We start from the raw sequence: 23,242 nt of genomic DNA, 5'->3' as shown, positions 1-23,242 counted from the left end.
AGAATGAATAAAATGCGCGCGGACGCATCTCGGTGACATGTCTCGGTAACGAGACATGGGCGGGTGTGGGAGGAATTAATGGAAATGCACTTTTCCAACCACGCGGCACCATCGAATCGAAATAGCCGTCGAAGAAAGGAGCAAGCGCGGAGAAACCGATTTCACATGACCAATCGCGCGATATTACGGCGCGGGGGATGAGCAGTCCTCTTCGCACAAAGGGATCGATCCTTTCCTCTTTATCTCGTAACGATCACTATCCGAGAGCGCTTGATTTCACTCTAAGAAGCCGTTACAAAACTATTTCAATTTCTTTTGCCAAAGGTCCTCCTGGCACCGAAGATTTTCTCGATATTTTCCTCGGATTCGGCATTCTCCACGGACCACTTTATCTCGACCCCTTGCCCCTCCCTTTTCTCCTCTCTTCCATCCTGTCTTTCCTACTCTTTTCACGCCTCGCCCGACGCATATCGCTCCGATCGAGTTCGCGCGGACTGGCACGCCTGCTGCTCGATAACACGCTCGCGTACGAGCGGACTTCTTTTCTCTCCTCTTTGCCCCCGAAGGAACGCCAATATCCCGATCGTATTATTATTGCCCTCAGTTTCATCCTCCGTGTTTTAGATATTATTCCATCGAGTACTTCGTAGGGAGAATCTTATCCGACTCTAGATGCCGATTGACGCGAAGCCGCCGTGGAGAGAGTATCTTGAATGAAATTTTAAAATTTTCACAACGATACGATCAGCTCCGACATACGACAGCATTTTTCACTATTCGATCCGTATTATTTATGTTTAACGCCGAATTTAGGCGCATTAAATATTAATCGATACAATTATTTATTTTCAAAAGATTTTAATGAAACTGTTAGCAACAAATTAAACTTTCATTCTCATTTTCAGTATTTAAATTGTTAATTGTCTGAATTTAAATTTTCTAAAAAAAACTCGTCTAATAGTGTCGAACACTTGCAACATCTAAGCTAATATCGTTATTTTAGTTCTACTTTAAAATACCGGATATTATGCCATTCCCAATTTTATAAGACTCTAAATAAAGTTTACAAATATAGCTTAATTAAAAATAAAGATGACTCGTTTCTCAGTGAGATTGTTTTTCATAAATATATATATATATATATATATTTTTTTATAACTTTCGGACCTCACACGATACAAAATTACAAAAATATTTATAATTTTCTAAATATTGAATTCTCTAGTAAAATAAAATTGATTTGGAATTAGTCTCACACAATTTTTATTATTCGTGCAAACTAAGAGTTTCAAAATTAATGTAACCATTGAGGACGAGAATCTCTCTAATCTTCGAGGGAGATATTTACATATTGTCCATATTGTACATATGTTCCCGGCAATTTCCATACATTATTACATATATTATTGACGCGATACAAACGATGCGTACGGAAAAAAAAAAAAAAAAAAAAATTCCTTCTCATGTTGTCCCAGTTTCTATAACTCATTGTCAATGAACCGCACCAATTTCTTTTAGCTAGGCGAATAAAGCACGAGGCGGATTATCATTCGCGGTTGATTCCGCGGTTGATCGACGATTTATGCTTTTCAATTTTCAACACAGACGCGGTCGGAGGCGGCTTAATGGGCCATTCGCCTACATTTACATGGAGCGATGGAAAACGTAATTAAGACCGTCCTGAAATCCCGGCTAATAATACCGCGGATAGGGTGCGGGAGAGGATGATGTGGATGGCTAGCACGAACCGTCATTGCGAAATATTTGCTCGACCGGGCTGTTTGCCCGCAGCCCGATATCGTCATCGAGCGTACGGTCACGTTTTATCGTCGCGCGCGCATTACTCGTTCGCGCTAAAAGCACGCGTGCACGCACGTACGCACGCACGCACGCGTTTAACCGATGCGACGCATCGGCCTCGATTGTCCGTTCTGTACGGCCGCAAAGTGGCCGCTCGTTGCATGCCAAAAATAATGACGGTTATGAAATCGGGATTAATACGGCGCGAACAATCAGCGCGAATTCGCGCGTCATGAAATTAAAAGGCGGCTTTTTAAATTTTTACCTCGCTCCCCCAGAAAAAGCGCAATCTAGCTATCTCCCGTTCTTTCCCCTCATTTTTTTTTTTTTTTTTTTTTTTCCAGTACAGCTACAGCTCTGGATACGTTGGAATGGTCGCAATGGCGCCAGTTTTGTCGAGGGTGTTTTTTCGATTCGCCTGCGGAAATCCGCTTATCCCATATGACGGTAATCCTAGCAGGACCGTGTCCTCAATTGGCGCAAACTACGAATATGTCAATTACAGTGAAATCCCGTAAGAGGAACACGCCATACCTTTGCGCCATTGTTCCTTGCCTTTGAATTTTCGAGGCGTGAAATTTCTAGGGAAGCTCCTGGCAATGCGTACAATCGAATATGTATATCCGTGCGATTTTTCATCGATTACAAAATTACGAGCGCGTATCCCCTCGGGGGAGTAAACGTTACTTGACGTAGTAGTAGACGTCATCCGCGCATTCCGGAACGTTATCTTCGACGTAGACGTCCGACGTGGCGTCGCGTCGCGACCGACCGGTGACGTTCCGATCGACGCGACGCGATTTCCAACAACTTCCCCCTATCGCCCGCGGCGCGTTCGCAATTTACGTAATGCATCGTTCTCCATAAATCCGCCGGTGGAAAGAGGATCGACGGCGCGATGGACAACGCCGTCGCATCGGAGATTGAGGGGCGACCCGCGGAGAGATACGAATGTTTTCTCTTTCCTCCCCCTCCTTTCCTGTCTTTTTTTTTACAGTTTGTCTCTCCCTCTCTCTCCTCTTTCGCTCCTCTCCCTCCCGTTGAACGGGCTACTGAATTTTTTTTTTTTTTTTTTTCCGCGAACGACTGATAGCGATTTCCGTCGCGAAGGACCCTCGGGCGAATAACGGTCCGTGCATTTGTTTTGCGCGCGTGCATTTTACGCGGGACGTGTGTAGTATCCGTCGTTTGGAATTCATCGGCAGTTTAACCCCGGGTCAGGGATAACAGTTTTCATCTCGATTGACGCGCTTGCGTTATTAATCTCTCTCTCTCTCTCTCTCTCTCTCTCGTTGACTTTTTCATCGAATGTTCCAAAGTGCGCTCTAAACCGCTTTATTATCTATATTTTATTTTTAAAAAAATTTTGACGCGTGTTTTTTTAACAGATATTAAATCTCGCGATGTTGAATCGACGTATCTCGTTGTACGATAGTGCGAAATCTGACTTTCCTTAGATTGTACCGATCGTGCTATTGACACGACAGAGAATGTCGTGTCGCGGGAAGGAAAGGAGAGAGACTTGTTGAATCTATTATAGGGCTCAATTTAGGGCTAAGAGAGGTGATGCGTAACTTTGGCTAGGACAATACGAGTGCATCGAAAATGTAGCGCTCTGAGTAATGTCTCGCCGCAGCGTTTAAATATATAAAATGTACCTTCACCGTGTAACGCGAAGGTGACGCGGTTGCGGATCTCGCAACTCTCGTCGAGCATGCGGCCTCGTGTTCCGCGCCCCCGCCTGTTCGTTTCATTGCCGAGGACTGGCAATTTCGGTCGGCGGTGAGCAATACTCGTGAATTTTCGACGCCAATAGTTTGACTTCTCTGCGACGACCGCATTGCCAACGATGCAAACGTGAAAGATTCACGAGGAATCGCGTGTTCGACAAAGTCACGAATTATTGAACGCGTCTAACGGTGCTTGCTGCCTAGAGAGAGAGAGAGAGAGAGAGAAAGATACGAGGGAAAATGGGTGCGCAGAGGGATTCAAAAATCCCTTCCCGATTTCCCAAGTTTCGCTTCCGACATTTCCAGACGATCGTATCGAAAAAGATATCGTTGAGAAAGTTTTTACGTTTCATGTATTCGACTATGAGATGCGTATAAAATTGATATCACGATATATCAAAATGAAGAAGTGACGTAACAATAAAATGCGCATGATATATATATATATATATATATATATATATATATATATATATGTACATACTTGAAATTTTTAATAATAAATTGAACAAATCTTTGCCGTCTTAAATAAAATGATTTTTGCCCTAGATTTATCCTTTACGCATCGCAATATCGATATATTTGCATTGAGGCGACGTAGCGTGCAGTTCCCGATTATAGGTGAGTGGTTACATCGGTTCTGATTAAGAGCCGCTTACCGTTGCTCGCCGTCTGGAATACCGTACCCATTCTAGTATTCTGCGAATCAAGCTATTTGTACTGATTCGGTACGCCTTCCTGTTGCGCGCTTATACCGCTTGTACCTTGCTACGTAATTTGGTAGCGAACGTGAGGCGGGTACGTGGCACGTTGCCACGAAAGCGAAGCACTATACCCTACGTCGACATCTCGGATATATATATATATGTGTGTGTGTGTGTGTGTGTGTGTGTGTCTCTCTCTCTCTCCCTCTCCATGTACTGCTTTTGTCGTTATTCTGACCCTCGAGTGTTATGCAATTTCACATGCGCAAAGCTGTACCGCGTTAACTTATGGACAAATATAAATCGATATCTGCGCCGAACATGAAGAGGATAAAAGTGTTGTCGCTCTGTCTGAAGCAAGGGTATGTATGATGTATGAAGACTGAAAAGCCACTTTCGTTCCGATCGACTTTTTATACTTTCTGTTCATGGGGTATGCTTAAAATATAATAATGCGCAGATGTATCGGATTTTCCGGGCCAGAAATATTGGATTGAACGGAAAGTTAGACAGATCGCTTTGTAATAACAAATAAAATATCTGAAAACGAAATCCAAATATTAAAGCATAAAATCTGTCATAACTCTGAAATGAAAGGTATGTATTTTTGGCAAGATAAAATTTGATAAAATTTCGAATTTAAAAGATTAACTGTGATTTGTTTTTATATTTAAATTAAAAATTAAATGAAAAGACTTTATATTTTGAGAGAATTAAATCTCGCTTATCGTTGCGCGATGTAGAACGATAATCAAAGTTTATCGATAATTACGCTCTTTGCATGTTGTTTAAGATTAATAATGAGTGTTATGGTGTTTACACAAAATGACGGCGTTGTAATTTGATCAATGAAGCATCGTCGGTGTTCAAGTCGATGGATGAATTTGTATTCTCACTTCACAACCCCAGAGATAATATTTTAACAACGTCATGCCGAAGGATAGATTTCTCCTATGAAATTCCGTCATGCGTGGGACGTTGAACGCTTTCCTTATTTTCATCACCCTGACAAATTGCTCGTGCAACACGGGAGGGTGCATAACGATCCACGAATCACGAAATACGCGGGCGCAAATTTTTTTCGCCGATTCGCAACCAAAACCATCGCGTACGAAAATCCATTTAACGTGTATTTTGTTTTGTTTTTATTTGCATCGTAACAGTAATTTCGCTGCCGCTACTATTTATGCGAATACCCGTTGATCATAGTACGAATCCCGAAATATCGTATATAGTTATATCGCGTCGCGAGAATCAACAATTTTATATTTATCCACACGATCGATACACGCGCAATGAAATTGATGGTTAGCACGCGCGACCTGCCGATTCGAGCAACAAATTTCTCCATCCGGTATGTTCCGGGGAGAGTGGGGGAGTGTGGTGGCAAAAACACGTTCTTTTCTAGTGGAATTTTCCAATTTAAACTCGCGCGCGCACGTGATCACGCGAAATCTTTTTCTTTTTTTGAAACTTATATTAAAAATTTCGACGATAATTTCAACTTAAAAAAGTAAATACATGTAAATAGATGGATCTATTCTCATTCCCAAGAACGTGCGGTAAAAGGATATGCACCATTTTGCAAACAACAATCTAGAGAACGTAGCGGAAAAATTTGCGTTTTTAATAGAGTCGCGCACGAACGCGTGAAAGTTTCCGAATGAATGCCTTCGTTTAGCGGATATACAGTATTTATCGAGGGTCGTTTCTTTTTCATCTTTTTTTTTATCCCCCGAACGCGTGACCGTCACGGCGAATTCCTGCTGATTGTGATTCCCTACTGACTTACATCGTCGTGTCGTGTACAATATATACGCGAATGCGAAATGGTTGACCAAGGGTAGGTAGATCCCTCGATCGACTGTTCGCCCCGTTCAACTTGACCTGAATTTACTACGCGTATTTAATCCATTGCGAGATTTACTCGGATATACTGAATTCTTCGCCATAGATTCTCCCGCAGACGTGCTTCACACAATCGCTTTTACCCCGAGTTGTCTCTCTCTCTCTCTCTCTCTCTCTCTCTCTCTCTCTCTCTCTCTCTCTCTCTCTCTTTGCGTAGCCGATATTCCGACGTATTGTCCAGAAATTGAATCCTTCGCTGGTCGTTAACCGGAAACATACGTTGTAACAGTTTCAATACAACGAACTTTACGGTTAACAACGTTTCCTGTTCAGAAATGACGCCATTAACGACTCTCCCTCGTCGATGTCTCTTTTTTTTTCGCCTTTTTTTCTCGCGAATACGGCAACGTGCTCACGTCAATCCGAACGTCGGCTGTCGCTGATTAATCACACTACGATTATTTCGATCGAACGTCCCGTGATGGGTTTTTGAATCTCGCTACACCTAATACCTCACTCCGTCCGATAATGAGATTATCAACAGAATAACAGAGCGGATTAACGCGGGAAAGATTCAGCGATAATAAAATACACCGCCGAATCGGCAATGATCTCGTAATTTTGACAGAAACCCGATGACACGATATTTTTCAGTGGATAACGATATTAAAGTTCGCGCACACTGTTGATGCAGTGCAACCGGGATATTTTACGATCAGTCACTCGTGCAATTAATGCATCGAATCTCCGAAGCTGTGGTTCCGAAACTACACTGTTTTTTCTTTTTTTTTTTCAGTTATGAATTTTTCAAACGACGGCCGATCAGAGAGAGAGAAAGAGAGAGAGAGAGAGAGAGTGAGAGCGATACCATATAACGGAGATATTATACATAATGTCAATCGCTTGTATACCTAATAATTTATGCGCTTGCAATGCTATATAATAATTAACGTAACAAGTTTTGGTTCTGTTTACAACACAAATTCGCGCCGCGTTAATTGCACATGCCCGATATTTCACGCCATAAATTTGACGCCTGAATGATTTGGGAATGATGCGTTTCACACTCTGCACTATCTCACTCACGAAATCAAACGCTCACCTCATGATAATAATTTTCAATGTTAATGGCAGTTAAGCGATAAGGCGGGGAGATAAAGCGAGAATGCATAATGGAAATTACATTTAGTAAAACCATTAAATTATCTGACAGTTTATAACAAAATATGATAAATGTTCACTTTTTCCAATAACGTGTAACGATATTGGTAAATTGTGATAAATATGTCACGAGTGTGTCACTCGTGCATCTATAGAATCGAAATTTCAATTGAACGGAATTATACTGGCTCGAATCTCTCCTTGCGGGACATGAATCAATCATCCGCAAGTTACCGTTGTCCGAAGCAATAGTTTCTGTGGTGGTATCAATTCTCTTGGACGAGGTATCAATACGTCGTAAGACCATAAAGTATCGTTTAAACGCGACATTGAGTAAGAATGTTTATTCGCTCGTTACATACACATAGTACTTTAGATTATTATACGTCGACGAAATATCGCCCGACAAGAATAAGAAGCTTGTTGTGTTTTCTTGAATAAACCATGCATCGAGTAAACTTTTTTTTCCCCTCCCCTTTCGTCGCGCGATGAGCTCGACTTTTGTATCCAGAAATCCCGCTCGAAATCGGCGTGATAAAACGATTTACTCATTTGTCTCGCTTTTATCTTATCGTTAGACTCTATGCGGGAGAGAAACCGGGAGAGGATCTTTCTAAATATCCCTCCGACAAAGCTGCGTTAGGTTAACTGCTAAGCGAAGATGATCGCGTAATGACGCGGGGCTGGATATTTATATTTACTAGCGTATGAAAATCTCGCATAAATTCTCACCTACATGCGTAAAATTTCCCGTACTTGGCTTGCGCGACCACTCCGATCCTAACGCGCGCCGGCCACCTACTTACTCACGATGTTACTTTGCTCGTCTTCTACCTTTTTTCTCTCGGCATTATCGCGCGCTTTTCCCTTTTAGCATATTCGACCTGACCTCACCTTTCCTTCGAAGCACGGTTCAGCGTGCTAATTCACCGTTATGGGAGTGCCGGTACGATTCTCTCGGCGAAAGACGATACGCGCGATGGACGGAATAAGTAACCCGATTCGAATCTCAAATGTTGCGAGATGATAACGTTGAATGCCGTTGGATGGCTGGAAAATTCCAAAATAATCGATACACAACGTAAACCATAGTAAATTTATACATCGTATAAAAAAGTTATAATGGATATTAGCAAAAAAAAAAAAAAAAAAAAAAAAAAAAACTCAATATTACTACGTCATTACTTTAGTGCCATCCGCCATCTTTTTAAATACAGCGTTTAAATCGTAAGCTCATTTAGCGCAAGTATATTCGCGCGAAGCTCTCGTTCCGCCGATAATTACCGTGCTATCTGGCGGCATTTTCGTTTCCTCCCACGTACCTCTTCGATTCTTTCTAGCGGCAAATTATCCGGGATAAAGGTACGGATACAAACACGATACAATGCATTTTGCTCTGGTAATTACTCCGTGTGCGATCGTATCTTCTACACCTTCCAATTTCATCTGAATCCGACCGCCAATCGTATTAGCGAGGCGAGCCATACTACGATACCGATGAAAATCGCGCGCCCATCGATTCCGATCGCGATGCCCGGTTTAATACGAACGATAGCCTAGCGGCGTACAACTTTATTACGGATGTAATAAAGTTACGGGAGAGCTGACAGCGCGGACACGGCGGAGAGAGGGTTTGTTTCGTCACTGGATGACATTAATCCGCGTGCGCGGAATGGCATGCACACAGGGTGGACATACAGAGTTACCGATCGCACCCTCCCCTAATCGAAACCCGTTCGTCGAAACGCTTGGATCGTTCTTCGAATTTTTTTGGCATCTGTAATTTACTGTAATGAAAAAGAAATTAGCATCGTAATATAAAACTAAAAGTAAAAAAATACTCTTGGATCCATCGATCGAACGCTATCGATTTTTTCTAGTTTTATTATGGAGCTTTTCATATATATTTTGCTTTGAATAATATAAGGGCCTCTTATATTTCAATTTTTTTTTAAATAAAAATAATATTGAATTAAAAAAAAAATATATATATATATATTTGCTAGCTTGTATCCCTTTGAATAATAATTAAAACACGAAGAAAAGTAATTTAATCGATCCACATACGTTTGAAAACAAATTGAAAGAATTAATCGACCCTGAACCACACTCTGTACGCGCGCTTTACAAAGCATCCGCAAAAATTTTGCTAAGTAACACACGCGACGAGTTCACCGATGTATATAGAGCATTCTTTTTTTTTTTAACCGTTCATTTTAGCAACCGCGAACCGAAACGCGTCATCGTCTGTCGATATATTCGCTTACGAGCAACGGCATGCTCAACGCGCACGTAATTGCAAGGCATGAAGGGAACGGGTCCTGTTATTGTGAACGGATTGACATCGTCCTGATCAACATTCTTCGATACTACAAAACGCAGCCACGCGTTCTACTGAGAACATGTGTTTCATTAGCGTGTACTTTGAAAAGCAAATGATCTCTCTCGCATTCGTCGAGTGTATAACGTTCAATTATACGACGATTATAAGTTTTTGCAAGATTTTATAATTGAAATACTTGGCAAATAATAAACAATTTGCATATCTGCAATCGCTTCGAGCTATATTCCCATTCTGTCGCTTGTAATTAATAAATATATTCGATTAAAATATCAACGTAATTAGCAAAAAAATGATATGATATGATCAGATGTAAATATACATAATTAGTTATGCAAAAATCTGATAACATAATTTTATACAATTATATAAAATTATATATATTATCGGATCTTTTCATAACTAATTATGTGTATTTACATCTAATTTATTATATATATATATATTTTTTTTTTCTTTCGGGAATTTTCACTTTATTATATTTTACAAGTACTATTTATACGGACAGAAAATAAATTCCGTATTTCGAGACTTATTCTTATGCATCAAAAATATTTTAACTTTATTTTAATCGCCCTAGAGATGTCAAGTTTGTATCGCACATGTGTTGCGACCGCAAACATCTTTTTCAGAAGGTGTTGAGACACGTAGAGAGTATTTGCATTTCTGAACGAAGCAAGTTGCTTTTGGTAGAGAGAAAGAGAGAGAGAGAGAGAGAGAGAGAGAGAGAGAGAGAGAGAGAAGCGCTCTCTCGTCTCCGCACGACTATCTCTGGCTTTTCGCATTTTCCGCCAGCGCAGCTATTGTTTGTTTATGAAATTATCCGCGACCCAATTGGCTCGGACGGCTTCGTCGGGAGGCTGATCTTTTTCGGTCGGTTCACTGCAATACCGCCAAGGGTTGGCAACGCGATGCTATTCCGCAGCATCGCCAGAAAACTCGCGCCGAGGACAGAAGCGGGAAGAATAAGACGGCGCAAAAATGGAAGATACTTCGCCGGATATACGGTACGTTCTCTATACGCGCATTTTCTCTCTCGGCGATGGATATTAAAGAATCAAATGTACAGTCGGTTTCACAACGTTGAGACTTTAACAGTTCTTGAATAATACATCGCCATAGTAAAAGACTGTCTGCGCGCTAATTAAATCACGACGGGGGAAAATTTATTCTGCGCGTTCAATTTTAAGTCGACACTAACAGAATTTTAATATGAGATATATGTCGAATTTTTAATAATTTAAAATCAAGAGCCAATCGTCAATCAAGATGTCGGATTAAATTTTATTCAGAATCGATTTTTAATTACGCTCTTCGAGCTCAATTCGAGGTTTTAAACCCACTAGCCTCTTTAGCGGGTTTAAACATCAGGGAATATCGGTGAACGGAAGGGAGGAGCGAAGAAATCAGGACGACCACGGATGTTAGGAGAGATGCCGGTGAGGTCAATGACTCGACGATACGATGACGAAAAGGATGCGAATTTTCTAGTTATCGCCCGAAATATAAATCATCGCCTCAAACCGCCGCGATTGTTCAACGACTTTTGCGTTTACGCTACGTTATGCGACTAGTAGTGTTCAGGCCTCAATGACGTTTACCCTTCCTCTTAACCCCTCACGGCGGTGGCCAAGTAAAGCTGGGTTTTCGTCGATCTCGTTGCTCCTAAAACATGCCCGCGTTTGCTCGCTCGCTTTTACGTTTACGATATGCAACGCGATCGCATCTTCTTTACTCTCTTTATACTTTTTTCCAGTCATATTATTGAAAAATACAGGGAATCCTACATACAGTCATACGCAAACGTAATGCAGCTAATATTTCAGCGTTAAATGTCACGTTTTAGATTTTTTTTATTCGTCTAATAATAATACATAATGTAAATACGAGATGAGAATCATATCGCTTATATTCGCGAGCTAAATGCGCGATGAAACTCTTCTCTTATATCGGCATTATATTTTCAGCATGAGATTACGAGAGTACGTTTGTTTCGCATTCAAGTGAGCAACAAGCGAGACACCGCTAATCAGGAATGTGTACTCATTATCGATCGCCAATACGGAATACCCATGTTTGCTCGCGAGCCGATATCCGTAAATTACAGCACAACCTGCACACACGTACACGTAATAAAAAAAAAAAAAAAAAAAAAAAAAAACTAAGCCGCATAAATTTTTTTTCGACGACAAAATCCAATCTTCGAAGAGTTTACGCTCAAAGGAAAGAGATGATGCTCGAGACACATCCGGGAGATATTATTGCTGATCTCCGCTTGTATATTCCCCGAGTGCAATATTTTTTTCCAAAGCACGTGTACACGATCATTTTATTGACTGCGACAGGCTAAAGAGGATCGGTCCCATCTCGCGTACGGATGGCTTTCAACGCATCTCCGGAAATTACCATATTGTTTCATTCGCGACGCGCTATTGGAGGGCGAAATTTCATTCTCTCGGAAGCAATCCGGCACAGTGCGCTACCACGACGAGATAGACGGAATGGACGCAACGCGCGCGATATTCCGCGTCGCGTACGGCGCCGGTGGCAGAAGAGATTGGACTCTAAATGTATCGACATTAGAATATATAATCGAAGAAAGATTCGCCTTCTTTTTTAATCTATTAAAATAAATATTTCGCAATTCTAATTCTCAAATTCTCAAATCTCTCTTCAATACGGAACCGTGATAAAAAGAGAGGGATAACGCGATAAGGACGATCGATCGCGCTCGTGGCGTGCGAGTAACGCGAGGAGTGCACGAGGTCGAGTTACACTCGGCGATTTCCAGTGTAAAGACAAGAGTTGCGTCGACAATATTTAGACACGCGATGCAACATTTATGTAATTACATCGTCACTCTCTGTCTCTCTGTCTCTCTCTCTCTCTCTTTGCAGAGTCGATATTAATATTTATACGCGGAAGGAGAGAGGATGCCGCTCAAAGTTGTATCCCCTGAAGGGGGATAACGATGTTACACGATGTCTTTGTCGTGCATCGTTTCATTTGTAGGTAGTTTATGATATTTTTCTTTGTCATATTTTGCGCGCGCGTTCCAGATGGCTTTTAGCGAGACCCGATGCTATCACATTGCGAAAATTTACACGCCCTTTGTTTCGACAAATATATTATCGATCGTCCGATATTTTATTTTTTCGTATTAATTAAATTACGATAATTAGTAACTGGCTTTTGTTCCGGCAACTGCGATTTCGCATGCGAGTGTAATTACGTTCCGCGCTAAACAAAATTCCCCTCGCAAAAGTCCTTTTTTATTATTCCACCGTAAGAGCGATGGAACGGCTCCGCCGACTGTAATGTCGGCTTTATATATTCCCCTCGAATAATCGGTGAAAAAAAAAAAAAAAAAAAAAAAAAAAAATCACAACGTACGCACGCAATTATGTGTATCGCGTTTTCCGATACGGAAAACTAACTAATTTCATCCGAACGACATTCGTGAGAAATGCCGGGCCGGCTCGTAAGAGCGCGTATTGGCGACATTACTAAACGAGGTCGCCGAGTGCTTTCGAGCACGCACGTGCCATTTACGGAAGTAGGAAACCGATGGGATGGATACGCGGAGAATACGGTAAAAGCGAATTCACGCTCATCATTTCGATGAGCATCTCGATTGAATCGCGCAGAAGTAGATGGACGCACGAACTGAAGGAGTTTCCTTGAGCAATCTCAACCATTAAAATTTATTTCAAACTCTTCTTTTTTTTTTTTTTTTCTTTACACAAAATAGATTCTCCTTTAGTCTCTCTCTAATCTTTTTCAATTTCGTTCATCGTTGAGTTCGATATGGACTCGCAGCGATAAGAGGCTCTCTCGTTAGACGCGTCATCGGAACACAATTTTATTTCTCTCACTCAAATTCTTTCGTTCCTTAAACGATTCTAGGATTCTTCAAGCGACTCTTTAAACGTTCCGAGATTATCATCAAGAATGAACCGTGTAAATCCGGCTTCAGATGCAGTACGAACAATGGAGGGACGATGACGGGAGCGGGAAAGGCGGGAAGAGGACTACGTGGATGAAAATTACCGCGCCAGTAGCAGAGAATTTACTCGTTAAATGCATCCGACTGTTGTTTTATTAAGCGTAAGCGTAATCGGTTTAACAATGCCGAGCGCACAATCGCGTATAGTATATCGGTGAATCGAGCCACGGTAGCCGAGACGCGATGCGTTTAGCGGAGCTTGCGCGGTCGCCGCGAATAGGCGATAGTCGTTGGATACATCGGCCAGTTCGTTTCTCACGAGCTGGCAAAAACACGAAACTTTCACGGTAGACAAGAGCGATTACGATGCTACTTTGAATGCCGAGCTAAAAGGAAGACAATCTTACTCGTCGTGTTATTCGCGTATTCGAGACTGGATCGCGAATCGAGAAGCTAAACGGATTACGTCCAACTGATTCGCGAGAATAAGTCGAGAATGTAAGGCGAGATACGTTTTGTTCCTCCAATACCGAAATATCTCTAAAAATATAAAAATGTATAATCAATTCGTGGAGTATTTTATGTTTTCATCGGCCAATTTCAGAATTCTTCTCCATCACCCTTCATTCCCGAGCTCATTATAATGCGGTTCGATCATGGTAAATAGGAATACGATGGAAAGCTCAGAATTTTGATCGAATGAGCATTAGAAAATAGTTTTTATTTCGCTGTTCGCAAAGAGAAAGAATGAGAGAGATAGAGGGAGGGAACGGTGAGAGAAGAGAAACGAGAGCAAGCCGGACGGTTCACAGTAATTAGTACACGAAGGACGGACGGGCTTTTTAGTCTTAAACGAACTAGCTTGCCGGGGTTTATCCCGAAAGCGGTGTCGTTAAGCCGCACGAGCAAAGAAACGAAAGAAAAATACGAGAAGCGAAGACGAATGCCGGCTGGTCGACGCGCCGGACGAGTCGTTTTTTCGCGAGGACTTTAAAATGCATCTTGCGAACGATTTCTCGCGATACGCACAATTCATTTTCAAAGAAATACACGTATAAGATAGATCGAAAATTTCAAAATAAAACTCGACACGGATCTTTTCGACTTTGATTTTATCTCGAAGAAATAACTCGAGCAAAGATTGAATACCACCGAATATCTTTTTCACGCGATTAGTTTATATTCTTCAATAAACAATGTTTCTGCTATATTATCGATAACGATCTTTTAACGCCATCATTTTTAGATGAGAGGCTCGATGAGGCATAGAAAGTTTTTACGAAAAATGTGCGACAGATACAAAAGATTTGGAAACTCACTGTGGATGAAAAATCTCGGCGACGAAGCGAATGGCTGTCGATTCAATTCCATTTGACGTTGCATATTCGCCGCGAAATTACAAGAGCCTCATTTTCACGGGATAAAACGTACACGAGCGAAACCGCTTTACGGAGATCCTATCGTATGGACGTGCGAGCGCGCACACCGAGATGAAATTCGGCTTTCGGGTATTCGGGAAAATTCAGGATGGCGAGTATCGCGCTCAGGCGGAGGGGTGAAGTCAGTGGACGAGGAAGTTACTTAAGAATCCTCCCGACCGTAATCCACGTCGTAATCGTCGGCCATACTCGCGCGGGCCTGGCGGGGGGGGGGGGGGACCAAACTCTATTTTCTCTCTTATTCAAACCCAATCCTCTCCTCTCCGCTCAATTTTTCCTCGCTCCGCTACGCTCGGCCCGACCGTGTGCATCGTATCGTTTTTATAGATTCACGCAAATTCACTGAATGCCCACCACCAGGAGGAGACGGCGTTTTAGGGCGAAATTACGATAATTGGGCCGTCGCGCGGAATAGCGGAATAAGTCGGTAAAAAATACAATTTTCGAGTACCTGCCCCCGGCTCTCTGCACAATTATTATTTCAGCGGCTGACTAATCTTTCTTTATAAAAAACTGCGTATATAAAAAGTGTTGCGATAAAATAACAGAATATTGCGTTGCATAAAATCTCTCTGCAGTATTGATTTTTTTTTCTTAAAATAAAGAAAACACGACTTATACCACTATTACTACTAGTGGTATAAGTTACCACTTATACCGTTAAATGACTGAAATGATTATAAGAGTCTTTTATTGTACGTCACATTCCGTTATTTGATACCAGTATATATGACGTTATTCGATTGCGAAATATACTCGATATCTTAACTTGTGGTTCGATTCCCCGTCGTAGATTGTCCGATAAATTTAAGATCCATTTCTTATCCTTAATGAGACTTTCAAAGAACCAATTTAAAAAAATTATTTAATAAAGAGAAAAAATTCAAACAAGTCTTTCTGTAAAATTAATACACGATTCTTGCGATCGTTTTCAATTGATTCAATGTCGGACGTATAATTCGCAATTGATTTCTTTAAAGGTAATTATTTTTCACAGTTGGCGCAAATGTTTTCGCGCGTCACAATCTTTTATAATAATTTCCATGCATATTGTATATAAATTTATGCATGGCTGCACGTGGATAATTTAGTCTCAGTTGGCATAAAGGTCAATATGCGCACGCGAAAGATACTTGGCGCCAACAATGCCATTATAACCTGTTGACTTACAAACAATCCAAATAATGTTTATAATGGCTTTGTATACGAGTAAACTAGCCCGGCAAATGCATTGTTATTGGTTAATGAAGGATTTCTGTTATTTTATCAGCGAGGCCGAACGAAAATATCGATCTGCCTGGCACGAGAGACGATCTTGTTAATGAAAATGTCACTGAATTTCAACAAAATACGTAGTTACAACATCTATCGTTTTGACTTTTGTAGAATTCACGTAACTTAATATCTTATGTTTCACAAAGTGTCATTGTCCCACATAATAAACATAGAAATAAACGGCGTCGCGATCGCGAAATATTAAATTATTACATTTAAACAACCAGTATTTAATAAGCTAACATAGTCAACAATAACTTTTTGCCTTTCATATTTTCCATATTTTCATATTTCTTCTTCGCCAATTATTATTTATAAGTTTCTAAAATTTCTCTCCGTGCAACGCGCTTTATTCATGATATTTTTTATCTCCTTTATAATAACGAAATTATATTCTTTTCTCTATTTGTATTTATTTTTGCAACTAAACATATATTACATATTCGTAAATATATTTATGTTACAAACAATTCTGTATTTTTGTTTAAATACCTCAACAAAGTGTCTATATTCAAAAAATCTAAACTATCGACAAAATAGATTCGTTTAAAAGTAGATGGAGATAATTTTTTTTTTACGATAGTTATCACTTAACACTGTAAATGATGCAATGTGTGTTGACATTACATTGATAAAAGAAATCGATAAAAGAAATGCTTTTCGAAAGCGCAAACGTTGCACAAACGTTTATTGTTTTTCCAATGCAATAATGTACGGCTATATTATCCGAACTTATTTCAATGCGTTCGAGGTAATAAATCGATAGTGAGGCGGCACACTTTCGCTTGGAGCGCAACATTTTTACGATCGGTGAATTTGAAACATGAGCAATAAATTGTAGAAAGAGATTTTGACGTTGCGCGAAAAATTTTGTTCCAGTTATATACATAAACTATATAATCAAATTACAAAATATTATTCAAAAACTTTTTTACCACGTCGTATATTTTATTGTTCCAATTTTCATCAAATTATGTATATTAATAATAGTGTTTTAAATATAATATTATTAAATATGATGTCTATTATTATTCATTTTACAAAAAATTTATTTTAATATATATTATAATTTTTTTAAATTAAAATATCAGTTCTCTGAGATTCAGTAGCTATTCTGTCACCCGCTTAACGATCTCAGGTCGCTGTATCATCTTTGCGTGTTGTCAATACTTAAATTTTTTTTCATGTAATGATTTTTTTTTTTTCAGATACAAACTGGCTTATCCTAAAGATAAAGCCGACGATCCATATACGCGTATTCGTCAAGACGACGTTTTCTCGACGTAGCAGTGATCGCCATAGAAACATAATATGGAGACGCGAACCAAACGAGCTGTCGCCTTTTTCTCTCATTGTCAGTGTTGCCAGTGATAACACTAGATAATGAGATTTTGCCTTCTTCGTAAATCAGAAGAAATATTCTCTTGTGTACATTTAGGTTTATTTTGAATTTTTAACGATCTTTGAGGATCGAGATTGTATCATCTTATTATCAATCTCGACCGAGAGCAAAAAAATCAGATTTGCGATTAATTAAAGTCTGAGCATTTCAAGTCCAATATAAAAGCGATAAATACGAGAGTAGCGTCAAAAATGAAGAAGCCGGTAAATTCTTCCTTCATTTATAATTCGTAACATGAAAAATTCAAATACGTCGGATATATATTTAATCTTCTTTTTTTAAGATTCTTTTTAGATAAACTAATGACGCTGATCGGAGAAAAGGGATAGCAGTAGTTTATCGATCAAAGCGATTATAAAATTGCAACTCGGTAGACGTGCGATGCCATTTCGACCTCGGCCGCTGCTTGTCCTTCTGGTCACGCGAAGTCGAGAACTTAAATACCTAGCGGCGGCTTCGTCGTTAATTGGTCGGTCGAAGATGACCGAGCTGGACGAGAAACTTGTTCGCCGATCAAACACCTAACGCAGACATGACGTCGAGGTGTCGGACATGGCATTGGGAGGATTGCCCAAAAGGAACAAAAATATCACGACGCTCGACATTTTCGACGATTTCATTAATGCGATAATTGACAGATATCTGCCAGATATATTTAGCATGCTATGCCGACGATAGACAATGAGCCGATGAATGATGCTGCTCTTCGCTTCAAATTTACCCTTGAAAACGAGCTAATATACGCGATAATACGCCTTGCGGGAACGTTTCAACGACGGATTCCTTTCAACAATTCTTGGCCGCAACGCGAAATGAGAAGAAATCCCGTCATCTCCCACGGTCATCTATTCCAAGTAGCGGGACGAAAATCGTGTCGTAATCGAGCGTGTAACGCCGTCGTTTTCTATTTTGCCGAATCACCGTGCAATCCCGTCACGAAGAGAATACCGCTCGGATCTTCGCCGTGGTGTCTTTCGCTTTTAAGGACAAACCGAGAATAAGGGATAAAGGCGGCGTGATTATTCCGCGCGTATCTCCAGCGGCGTGAGCTCCTCCGCAAGAGACGCGCCTCGGTTTATTTTCCGCCATGTAATCGTCCTCGTTCGCGTTATGTTCCGGAGATCGAGTCTCGAGAAAGAAATGCCGATATTGCTTGCCCACAGAGACAAAATGGGAACGGAATGCGCGCTACATTGTATTTGGATTATTTCTAAGAGAAATGTTGCACTTGTACTTTTTTGAAAAAAAGGAAAAAAAAAAGAGAGAAAATATATGAAGGAGAGATAGCCTCTCGGAGATTACGCGATTACTCGGTTAATCAAGCTATCCGCGATCCATTCTACGGCGGTTTACTGTTATATTGAAAAGAAAAACATTCCATCGCGCTCATAGTCGCTGAGGCAAAAGCACCTGAAGATTACAAGTCGCAAAGGAGAGAGAGAGAGAGAGAGAGAAAAAGAAGTAACAAGCTGCTTGTTCAATCCCGCGAATTTTCCGAGGCACGAACAACGATCGCGAGAAAAGTTGCGCGTCAGAAGAGATAAATTCGCTCCTCTTCAATAATATTCGACGTTCTCGCTCGCGAAAAGGCTAATTTAACGCTCGGCGCAGGCCGTATCGACGTTAGTTCATTAACTTGTTACATAGTTGCATAGCGGACGCTCCATATCCGCGCGTTATCGATTTTCAGTCGACTTCGATGGCCAAAGTGCCATGACGCGACGTGGAGTATCTTCGCGCGGATACAAGCTAATATTCTTTTTTTTTTCCAACCTCTCTCTCTTTCTTCCAGCTACTCTCCTTGTCTCTCCTTCGCTGAAGCTGAAGGACATACAATACGCTCTTTTCCAACGATTTCATCGATCGCGCGACCTACTCATCGCGCGCGCACACGTGTCGCAGTTTTGCAGGTGCCCGCGTTCGTATCTAGACGACTAGTTCGTAACTAGACGACTCGTGAATTTATCACGACCTTTTCTTGTCTGCGCGCGGTTTTCTACATACAGCAGCACGCCGTCGTGCGAATAAAGCCACGGGACATCGCCGAATAACCTAATTACTGTCAACCTACCTCTCACCGATTTTCACCGAGTAACGTAGATGGTGATATTTTTTTCTTTCTTTCGACTTTCCGAATTGTATTCGGTGTTTCTCGTCGACTCGTATCGACTCCCTCAACTGAAAGCAACTCTAACCGATCAAGCTCGGCTTTCTCAAAATGAACGATTATCCCCCGATAAACTGAAAGATACTGTTTACTATTTAATGATACTTGAAACTTTTTCTGCTTTGACAAACTTGGTTCCCCTCGGATTCAAGCATCCGTCTATCGAATAAAACGCAGAGTGTGCCTCGGAGAAAGATTCGCGACTTTTTTTCCTTCAGCCATGGATATATTTTTATTCGAGCGTATCGATTCTTTTATACCGGAAAGTTTATTATTGCCTTCTCTCTCATCGCGACGACTTTAAAGTTTCATTACTAAACATTCGCATTACGAAATCCCGACCAAGTTTCCGTGAAAGCAAGAGCCATTCCAAATTAACTCACGACCAGTCCCAGCCGTAATAACCTCAGCTAATCAGAGAGAAATGATTCCTTTTACGACGCACCCGAGTTACAAAGCTACTTCTAGATGACGAGAATGCGGATTGTCCCGCGACGCTCGGTGGTATATTCCTATCACTGAGAAGACTCCAAGTTTCGCTCTACGAATTCCGGTAGGGTACACGAGGACGAGCGAAGCTCACTCGGAATTGTGTTCGTCGCGAACGTGACCGACCGGAAGAACGAGTTGGCGCGACGACACCGGACGAAAACCAGTGAGGATCGTCCTGCCGAGAGACGACGACGACGACGACGACGACGACGACGACGACGACGACACCCAGGGACGCGATAAACGGCAGAGTAAAGGCAAGCGAGGCGTCCTCCGATGGCTCGTCGTCGACTAGCGTGCCAGGATGGCGAGGACGGAAACGGCGGCGACGTCGTCGACAATTTTCCCGGTCAACGATATTTCAAGGGTTCGGACTCGACCGGAGGGAGGCCTTACAGCTCGGCGGCGGCGAGTGTGTATCTGGGTTTCTTAACGTGTCGGCGTTTCTCTCCCACGTGTCGACGATCGTTAATATAACGCCCGGCCACGCCGCGGGTCGTCCTCAGCACGACGTGAAATACCGCGGCGGGTTCCGTCCCGACGCTTCGCTGCCGCTTCACGTGCCGTCTGGCACGAGTCGTTTCCACGTTAACGGGCCGCTATTCCGCCACGGCAACATCAGCTGGTTCCGCCGCGATAATTACGTCCGAAACCGTCAGCTTCCCGCCCATAACGGATGGCAAGATCGATTGATGCACCGTCGCGACGCTAATAATAAGAATAAAATCCAAGTATTATAGACGCGGATATGAATCCTTATATCCATTCATATATGGTATATTGTATTTTTAAATATCTTATATAATTTGTGGAGAATAAGATTCTCAAATATTGACATGTATCATACACGTTCTCTTTAATAAAAATAACATTTCTCGATTAAATGCTATTTATACGTGAATGGTTGACTTTTTATGTAAAGAATACGTTTTATGTACATGTAGATATTAATAAAATCGTATAAAAGTATTATACATATTTTTGTGAGAATGTGGTCTAATTGGTGAAAATTTTAATCGAAATCTATCATGTCTCGCTCGCTTTTTATATAAAATATTCCCATTAATCTTCTTATATCAGCCACATTACGTATGTATTAAATCACGTCGTTTCTCTTTATTTCAATCTTGTCATAGCCGTCGAATCTTTGTCAAGAAAATATTTTTTTATCTCTAACCTACTTATCAAGTTTTCCAACAACGGTACAATCACTTTTCGCTATTCCCCGTATTAAATTAACGTATATTCATTATCCCGATATTTCTTCCATATACGTAAGAATACTTTTGCATGCGTAAAATTATTTCCTATAGGGAATAACCGTTCGATAAAAAATTTCCTACTCGTTTTACTACGCCCATAGAATTCTTACACCTTTAATTATTCATAACTCGAAGCATGGAAAGCGCATATTTCGGGATATCCGGTATAGTCGGCGACGACGTCGTCGTCGTCGTCGTCGTCGTCGTCGTCGCGAAACTCGATCGGAGAGTGCATAGATGTCCATAGAGGAGGGCACGTAGACGGCGTATCCGCGCGTTACCCGAGGCAGATAGTATTGTAGAATGGTCCGGCATTGTGCTTGCAAATCAAGCAGACCGAATTTACATGAGATTTATGGCATTCCGTTTGCTCGCGCCCTCGATCCCTAACGCAACCTTCCCGCCCCTCCACCATCCCCCTCCCATCCGTCCCTCATCACTGTCACCCATGCGTCTCTCTTCTTCTCGATACCCCTGTGTAATGCAGAGTTCGATCGTTACGTCCGTATATGGTATGTGTCCTCGATCGATATGTTTCCTTGCGATCGAAATGCAAGTGATAATAAGTCAATTCGCATGGAGAGAATAATTGGAAGACAGTATTAATAGCGAATAAATATTTTATATAGATATTCAATATAGATATCAATATCGATATCTTATATAGGATTATCCTTTCGGCTATTATTGTTACATTCCTGTCTATCATTATACCTAAATTTGGAAACCTGGAATAGTTACACTCTATTCTACTTATATAACCACTAACATAATATACTATAAATGTCTAATCGATGAAGGAAAATCGATCGATTGTTAAAATAATATTTTTCTCGATTAATTTTACAATAACAAGAATAGTTGTATTGAATAAATTGCGTCAAGTAAATACAGCAAATTGAGAGAATTAACACAAAATTTATAGTTATTTTACAGACAGGCGAACCCGGTGATGATCGTAAGAGGGACACGTGCAAGCGTAACGTTTTTGCGACGAGATGCCGGGGAAACGAGGACGGAGAGCTGTCGCAAAACCGGTCGGACAAAGACATCGGGATAATGGTAGGTAGGTAGGTAGGTACCACGCAAAGCGCCTACGCAAAAAGACTTGAAAATAACAGCCGGGATACCGCCCCAACTCGACGATATCTGCGCGGCAGATGCAACGATCGGTGGCCGTAAAAGGGGAAGAGAAGAGAAGGTTTGCAGTATGCCTGAGCATCGCGTACGACGAAAAAAGAACGCAAGTACGTGTTTGACGATTCGCAAGATCGTGCGTTTAACGCGTCTGCATTCGAAATTCGTAAGAGATTATCGAGAATCATAAACATGCAGATTTAAACAACAAGAGATGCGAGCGATTTTTCTATATTTTTTATAATTTCTAATAAATTCTTAAAATAATAAAAAAGTTATATATTATACATATACATATATACTGTAGAGAAAGAGATTATGTCTATTGGATGATCGGGAATAATTAGGAATGAGCAATTAAAAGATATCTCGGATTCTAATATTATATAAATAATGCAAGAGCTATAAAACGGATATACAATATATCTCTCTCCCTACAATATAAAATATTATAAATCAAAAGACTCACCCCCTTACGTGATTTCTTCATTTTCGCCATACATGGTTATGTGAATTTGATGCGAATGCTGTGCAGACC

At 41.0% G+C, this 23,242-nt stretch overlaps 1 protein-coding gene across 1 annotated transcript in view; it reads right to left on the bottom strand.

Annotated features, from left to right (window-relative positions):
* Positions 1–23,242, bottom strand: part of Ed (hemicentin protein echinoid) — a 174,662-nt gene that overhangs the window by 95,210 nt on the left and 56,210 nt on the right. The window contains exon 2 of the mRNA XM_070303695.1: positions 23,174–23,241. The gene's annotated coding sequence lies outside the window, so the exon portion shown is untranslated. The remainder of the gene's footprint in view (positions 1–23,173; position 23,242) is intronic.

Source organism: Polyergus mexicanus, unplaced genomic scaffold (assembly GCF_030449975.1).
Source record: "Polyergus mexicanus isolate NDT 795.1 unplaced genomic scaffold, iyPolMexi1.0 SCAF_10, whole genome shotgun sequence".
In the NCBI taxonomy this organism is placed as follows: domain Eukaryota; kingdom Metazoa; phylum Arthropoda; class Insecta; order Hymenoptera; family Formicidae; genus Polyergus; species Polyergus mexicanus.
The sequence above is the reverse complement of the archived record's forward strand: the minus strand, read 5'-3'. Positions and strand labels throughout refer to the sequence as shown.